Source organism: Drosophila bipectinata, chromosome 4, assembly GCF_030179905.1.
Source record: "Drosophila bipectinata strain 14024-0381.07 chromosome 4, DbipHiC1v2, whole genome shotgun sequence".
Classification (NCBI taxonomy): domain Eukaryota; kingdom Metazoa; phylum Arthropoda; class Insecta; order Diptera; family Drosophilidae; genus Drosophila; species Drosophila bipectinata.
The window spans coordinates 1693772-1702311 of NC_091740.1; positions in this window are offsets into that span (position 1 = coordinate 1693772).

The window sequence follows — 8540 nt, forward strand, 5'->3', positions numbered from 1 at the left end:
TGCCAGCACCGGTGCCCCAACAACCAAATAAAGAAGAAAAGCCTGTGCAACCAGCACCGGCCCCGCTTAGCGCTCCAAGCTAATCCCGGAACAGTGAACCGACAGCGCTACCAAGAGCGCAAAATTTTTTTTTCCCCATGCACTGCGTTGCATATTTTTTTTGTATTGCACTGCGATGCATATTTTTTTTATACCCTTGCAGAGGGTATTATAATTTTGTCCAAAAGTGTGCAACGCAGTGAAGGAGACATCTCCGACCCTATAAAGTATATATATTCTTGATCAGGATCACCTCCTGAGTTGATATGAGCATATCCGTCTGTCCGTCTGTCCGTCTGTCTGTCCGTCTGTCTGTTTCTACGCAAACTAGTCTCTCAGTTTTAAAGCTATCGTCTTGAAACTTTGCACACACCCTTCTTTCCTTTGCACGCAGTTGTGATAGGATAACTCCAGGGGATTGGTTTTAGTTGGTCTTTATTTGGAAGGAGCAGCAAAGGTGCCGCTCCAACGATCAAAATGTCTCCGTTCTTTTACAATATTTCTTAAGTCTAAGTAAGGCTAAGTCTCGTAGCAGCGCTGCTCGCAGGCGGCGGCAGAGAGACGGCTATGTACTTATATATAAAGGAATATAATAATATATGTTGTTATGCGCTCTCAAGTGGAGGCGCGAGGGGTATGCATATGCTGACCGTTTGTTACGATTATGCTGACACTAGCACTTTCTGTGTGCGGGCTAAGGCATAACGATCGGTTCATATTTCGGCCTCTTAGGGTTTATGACCGGGACTTTGGATTATGTAAACACTGCAACAAAGTGTTACAGTGCGCACCCTTTAAGTACTCTCGGTACAGTGGGTATTCAATATATGTGCATACTACATCTCCCTCCTTTTGAAAAATAACGTAATATAATGAAGTTATTTTTATAATAAAAATTTTTAATTAATAAATTTTTTTTATTTATTTGTTTTGTTTTATGTGGTTAGAATCATAGAAAATTAAATTATTAAAAGAATATGTGTATTTATTTATCTATGTATGTGTGTCTTTGTATGGCCATACTAAGTGCAATTTATGAAATAAAGATTTTTAATCTATCCTTATGAACTTTTTGTTTTTTATGTTTATTATTTGCTATTACTATGTTATCTCTATCTCCTATTTCCGTTACTATATACGGACCTGTATATTTAGGATCTAACTTATGACCTGTCTCGTTTTTTAATAAAACTTTGTCACCTATTGATATATCTATATCCCTTACTTTATGATCGTATAGTAGTTTATTTCTATTCTTATTTGCTTCTAACATAACTCTAGCTCTTTTATAGGCTACTTCTAATCTATACTTACTCTCCTTAGCATAGTCATCTATATTATATAGTGCTTCTACACTATCTATGCTATTAAAATGTTTTGGCAAATTACTTGTTTTACCGAATACTAGCTCATATGGACAATAAGTATGTGCCATAGAGGGGGTCGTGTTGAAACAGAAGACAAAATATTGAAGCCATACGTCCCAATCAGTTTTATCAGCCGATATGTAAGATCGTATGTATTCATTGAAAGTTCTATGACTTCTTTCTATTGTTCCAACTGTCTGGTGGTGGTGTGCTGTGGATGTAATATTTTCAATATTTAAATATTCGCACAAATCGTCTATAATTGAATTCTTATATTCTGTTCCCATGTCCGTAATGAACGTCTTCATTGGACCGTACTTCAGGATAAAAGATTCAAATATTGCTTTAGCGACAGTATTGGCGTTTTTATTCGGAACAGGTATGGCAACTAAATACTTAGTTAAATCACATATTAAAGTGACTGCATACTCATTGCCATTTTCTGATTTTGGCAGTGGACCAATAGTGTCCACTATCACTCTGTCGAAAGCATTTATTGGTGTGTCTGTAATTGTTAAAGGGGTCTTTGTGTGTTTTGTTATTTTTGATTTCTGGCATTTTTGACATTTTCTTACGTACTCAGTTATATCTTTAGACATGCTTTTCCAGTAATAGTGTCTTTTTACTTTGGCCAAAGTTTTTGATATGCCAGTATGACCTCCTTGAATTGGATCATCATGAAATGTAGACAAAATTGCTTCTTTTTCTTTTAAATTTGTTATTTGGGTCACCGGGTCGAGTAGCGCTACTCTTAATGTTTTCAATATTTTATTGCCCATTAATTTAAATTTATCTATTGAAGTATATTCAAAGATATTTTCCCACGGTGCCACTTTGAGTTGGCTGATTTTATGTATACCGGCTTGCATTTCAAGCCTTTGGAAAAATTGATCTAAATCAATAACTCCATTAGTATATAAATCGCTAACATCATATCTTGCAGTAATTTTTCTGCCTTGTTTAAATAAACATAACATATTTTTTATCTGCAAGGTCACTACTTTACGTACTTCATCATTGTTTATGACGTCGTATACGTTGGGCTTAGAAGCTTTATTTAAAGATTGCCTTGGCAATTCTTGTTCTTGATTTTCCGCGCGGAATTTTTGTCTACTTTGATATCTAGTAGTGACTTTTAATAAATTTCTAGTTATATTTTGTAGATCTTTGATGGTTATTCTTGATAACGCATCAGCTACATGATTATCTTTTCCCTTTAAATATTTGACTGTAAAGTCGTATTCTTCTAGTTCGAGCCTCATACTTGTCAGTTTAGAACTGGGATTGGTCATTGAGAAAAGGTATATTAAAGGTCTATGGTCTGTTCTTATTAAGAAATGTGTTCCATATATATATGGTCTAAAATATAATATCGCCCAGTGAATTGCAGCTAATTCCTGCTCAGAAGTACACTTGTTACTTTCACCTTTTGTAAATGCTCTTGATGCGTATGCAATGAGACGTTGGAGACCATTATGATTTTGAGTTAAAACCGCTCCACATGCTTACTTACTTGCATCTGTTATTATGCAGAATTCTTTAATGAAATCTGGGTATTGTAGCAAGGTAGGTTCCATAAGTTTTGTTTTTAAGTATTGGAATGCACTTTCACACTCATCCGTCCATTTAAAAGGAACATTCTTTTTACATAATCTTGTTATGTGCCGTGAATAGTCGGCGAAATTTTTTATAAAACGTCTATAATAGTTACAGAATGCTACAAAACGTCTAGCACTGTCCGCGTCGTGCGGAACTGGGTAGTTCATAATGACATCGTATTTCTTGTCATCTGGAAGTATTCCTTCCATAAAAAATGAACATTTTTCTGGATGTAGCTTTAGGTTGAATTTCCTACATTTCTCAAAAACATCTGTTAAGTTTTCAAGCATATGTTTTTCGGAACAACCGATTACTATTGTTTTGTAGGGGGGCGTTGGTTCCGCAAAAGATTCCAGGAGTAGAAATGTTGAATAAAAAGTCGGGGGCGTCTTCCAGTGGATATAACGCGGTCAGCTTTATTGGGCTGCTTACATCGAATTAATTGCTTAAAAACTAGTGCAAAAAGTAATAGAAAAACTACGATCGACGACGGCCGGCGAAGGAGCGAGAGCGCAAAGAGGGGCGAGCGCGGATGCGCTCTTCAGCGCGGGTGCGCTCTTAAAGTTGCGGCACACCGGCCCCTCACGTAAACATCCTCCCCCCCTTGCAATCGCTCGGGTTGCAACATATCCCTCGTCGCTAGCGATGCGTCACTGCAGCTAGAGGGCGTACACGGTCGATGAAGGCCCCCGTGTCGAAAATCCGGGTCCCGATGTTGACGCTGTTCCGTCTCAGCAGCGACGATAGGGTGGGCGCAGCGAGCGCGTCCTGCGGGGGCCCTCGAGGAGAGGCGGAAAGTTGCCTAGGCGCGGATGACGCGGGCGGAAGAGCGGTGGACGGCACCCGATGAGTGGCGGACGAAAGCAGTGGAGCGCTTGACGACTGCCAGCCAGTGGCGGAAGAATGCCGAGGAGTTGCCGACGAGCGCCGGGAAGTCGATGGCCGTGGATCGGCTTGTGAGTGCCGGAAAATGGCGGACGCAGGGCGAGAAGCACCCAAACCGCGCCAGGAGTTGGCGGATGACGGCCGACGAGAGAGCGAGACACCAGGTGTACTGTCTCCCTTGGGCGGTGACCGGTGCTCCTTGGTCCCGGGGTGCAGCAGCGTGTGGTGATCCTGACCACACGTCTTACAGCCGTCCCCACGCCGACAGGATCCGTCGGAGTGCTCGTGGGCCAGGCAGCTCGAGCAATAGCGGTTCACGAGAACCACTCGGAGCCGCTCCTCGGCACTAAGGCGTAGGAAGCGCCGACACTTCTTCAACGGATGATTCCCATTGCAGACTCGGCATCGGTAGGATAGTGTACCTCGAGTACATCTGCTTTCCAGTGACGGGGCGTTGCGTGGGCGTGGCGACATCGTGCTGAATATGACCTTGGAATCTAGAATTAGACCCGGATCAGTCGGATCATCAGCTGATTGCCACCGTGCAGCGTGATGCGATGTGTAAATCGAAGAAGGAGTCGTAACAGAATTATGCTCGCATCCGGAATCGAAACCCTGAACCAGTGAGTCACCGAGGCTGCGGGCAACTCGTACGGAAAAAACAGACACGCTGCGGGGGTTGGCTGGAGATAATGGGCCTGTCAGCACCCATCCGAAAATGGTCTCCTGACCGAGAAGCGACCCGCAGATATTAGCCTTGGAATTACCGAGGAGAATGGACGGAAGAATGTCAGCTCCTAATAACACATCGACTTGGGAGCTCTCAAAGAAGTTGGGGTCCGCCAGGGTAATATTGGGCAGCCCCTTGAGACGATCTCGCGAAATCGGATATGATGGCAGATTTCCTGCCAACTGCGGAAGAACGTAAGCCGCAGTCTCTAATTGTAGCCCGGGTCTTGACGGCGACCGAATAGAGAAATGGCACAATTTAGTAGACTGCGCGGAAATGGTTTGATTAAGGCCGGAAACTTGGGCTTGAATCGTCTTGAAGGGAGGCTTGACGAGGTTGAACAGTCGTTCCGTTATGAACGTCGCTTCGGAGCCTGAGTCTATCAGTGCTCGTGCTTGGACGGTGCACCCCAAATGGCACACGTTGATAAGGGCCGTGCCCAGTAGGACGGCTCCTGACCCGGAAGCGAAACACACCTGCACATTCGACTGATCCTCGGGGCCGTTTGTTGACGTAGGCGGACTTGAGACTCTTGAGAAATAGCCTGGATGTTGAAAAGGATCTTCAACTGGCTGTTGACCAATAGCCGCCGGTTCTCAAAGCGGTCTGTGAGGCTTTGCCATGCGGCGACAAACCCCTCATGGGTAAGCGGAGCCTTAGAAACAATGGCGTGGTCGTCACCACTTGTTTTGGACAATAAGTGGAACAACTTCTCTACCGGGGTGAGCCGCGAGTTTTGGATGTAAATGGCCGTAAACAAGTCTCTGAAGGTGGGCCACCGAAGATAATCACCCGCGAAGACCTCGGTATCCACCGGAGGTAACCGGCAGCCTGTAGGCGCGGGCGTGTGGACATTGACGGGAGCCTGAGTGGATTGGGAAGCAATTTTCTCCCGAAGCTGGGCAATACATCTCGAATAGACGGAGTAACAGTAGCTGTACTTCGCTTCCAGCACTGTCGAGGCGGCCGCATTGTCGTCGGACACGGCTAGCAAATCGGAGCAGCTCTCATAGCTCTTCTCCACCTTCTCCCATAGTGCCTGAATTTGGTCCCGATGAACTTCGCACATGTATTGGGAGCCTATTTCCGTTTCTGGGGCGCCCGGAGTACTTATGTTAGCCTCAAATTGGATAATTCGATCTGTTGTGGCGATGAACTTTTTCAACGCCACTTCGACCGCACTTGGAGCCATTTTTGCGACGGAGTGAGTCTGCCTCTGTGAAGGACCGGGGGTTGTATTGACGGATTCGTCACTCCTTGCCCTTGGACTGGCACTGGTAGCCTTAGGCTTCAAAAGAGGCGTCCGCGGAGATGCGGATTGAGATCTGTCCAAACGGATGGCTGGGATCGAACGCGGCTTTTTGTCGTCTCCCGTGGGCATTCTCAGAGTCCAATTCGCTGATCAGCGCTTGTCGACTGACTCGCGCAACAGGTGCCCCGTACGAAGTGGTGGCCGGTCGCACTAATGTGATGAGAACGGTGAGATCGCGGATGAAAGGCAATTACAAGGAGCAAGTGCGAACTAGTGGCGCCGATGTGGAAAGGAAAGTCGTGTGCGGCACAATTCGAATGTGGAAAGAAAAACTTCAGGCACCAGAAAAAACCCAAAAGGAGACGAGGTTTGTTCGGATTGTAGGCGGATGTTGCCTGATGCGGAGTAGAAGCAGAGTTGGAGGCACGAAAAAATGGAAAAGGTACCGGAAAATTCGTGCTTGTTCGGAAAAAAATGATGACGGTCTATATATGTATGTATATTTCGACTTGTGTGGCTCGTACTGAATTTAATATATACTGAGATATTAAATTCTTAACTATTTTCGAATTTTCGGAGCCGGAAGGTGGACTTAACCTTGGCTTGAATTTAACACACAAAGATATAAATAATTAATTTTTGGCTAACTGTCGGATTTAAATATGATGGAGCCAGAAGGGTGGAGTTGAAAATCTTAATTTTTAATCAATTGAGGTTAATTATCACGAAGCTGGAACGGTGGAATTGAAACCTAAATATTTAATTAATTGAATTTAATCAACACGAAGCCGGGAAGATGGAATTAAAAAACCTTGGCTCTATTCGGACAGAAGGTGGATAATTAAATTAATTAATTATAATTTTCCGATAGTTAAATCTTCGACTTTAATTATTGAGTGGCCGGAAAGGTGAATTAAAAAACCCTGGCCCTTAGCTTGTACGGAAAATAAGAATTAAATAAATTTTCGTAGTTATAATTATAAATACATAAATTTATAATTAATTGATTTTTTAATCTATTTTGTTATGCAGCCGGTTATGCCGTCGGCACCCTGTGCGTACCTCAAAGAAAAATAAGCAGAACCGAAAAACACAACACGGCTAGGTCGAGAATTTAAGCGACACAATCACGGATTTGTAGTGAAATGGCGGTTTATAATTGTTGGTTTTAGAGAATGTAAAATATTTTTTTAAATTTTATCGGCTATATATTTCCTGAAATTGGAGGCAGAAAATATTTGGAAATTATATGGACATGCATGCAAGTAGGGCAAGGGCATGTGGGGCATATGATGGTACAGTAGAGCTTCGAGAAGTGGACTGTATATGTTAAATTTTATCGGTTATATATTTCCTGGAATTGAAGGCAAAAAATATATGAACATGCATGCAGGTACGGATATATGTAAGGGCATGTGGGCATATGTTGGCACAGTGGAGCTTTGATAAGTGGACTGTATAATTGGAGGAACAGAAAAGTTATGTGGTGTAAAAAATGACACTGATTGAGGAAGATAAAAACAAATATTACGACAGCGGCGGACTGTTCGGTGAATTTGGAAATTCCGGAACTAATTCACACCGGTGGCCAATATTAATTATGCCTTCTTTTTGTCACCACACAATTTCACTGTTCACTTGCGAATTTTTCGCGGATTAATTGCACCAAAAAAATATGTATGTGCGTATGTATGTATGCGGATGCACATATGCCTCGACCGTTGGCAAGCGAATGGATAACGGAGAGGCCGAAAACGGCGAGGAATATGGGCAGCACACAAAACGGAGACGGATAGAAAAATTTGACGAATTTTAAGATTATTATAAATTATTAGAAAATCTCAACCTGCCGTTGTGTCGGAAAACTCGGACTTGGAGTTGACACGGAGGGAAAAACAATCTTGCAGCAGTGTGAACGAAATTTAATGTTCGGATCACTGCTGAAGACCGGCAGAGAGATGGGGACGGAAAAATGTACTTATCTTTTGGCGGAACAATGCCGAGAACTGCTGGCAGAAGAAAATCCAGTAATGATCCGGCTCGAAGGACCAATGTTTTGAAGGCGGGCGTTGGTTCCGCAAAAGATTCCAGGAGTAGAAATGTTGAATAAAAAGTCGGGGGCGTCTTCCAGTGGATATAACGCGGTCAGCTTTATTGGGCTGCTTACATCGAATTAATTGCTTAAAAACTAGTGCAAAAAGTAATAGAAAAACTACGATCGACGACGGCCGGCGAAGGAGCGAGAGCGCAAAGAGGGGCGAGCGCGGATGCGCTCTTCAGCGCGGGTGCGCTCTTCAGTGCTGGTGCGCTCTTCAGCGCGGGTGCGCTCTTAAAGTTGCGGCACACCGGCCCCTCACGTAAACAACTATTAAGTCATCCATATAAAGAAACGCGGGAGAAGGTTCTAGACCAGAGAACCCAATAGTCATCATTCTCTGAAACGAATTAGGAGCTATTTTTAATCCGAAGGGTAATCGCGTGAAGCGATATGAGCCGCTGCTCGTTGAAAAAGACGTTATATCTCTTGAACCTTTTTCTAGTTCAATTTGATGGAATCCTGACATTAAGTCAAGACATGAAAAGTATTTTGCTCGACCTAGTTGATCTAAAATATCATCAATTCTAGGTAATGGGAATTTATCAGATAGTAATTTTTTATTAATCTGGC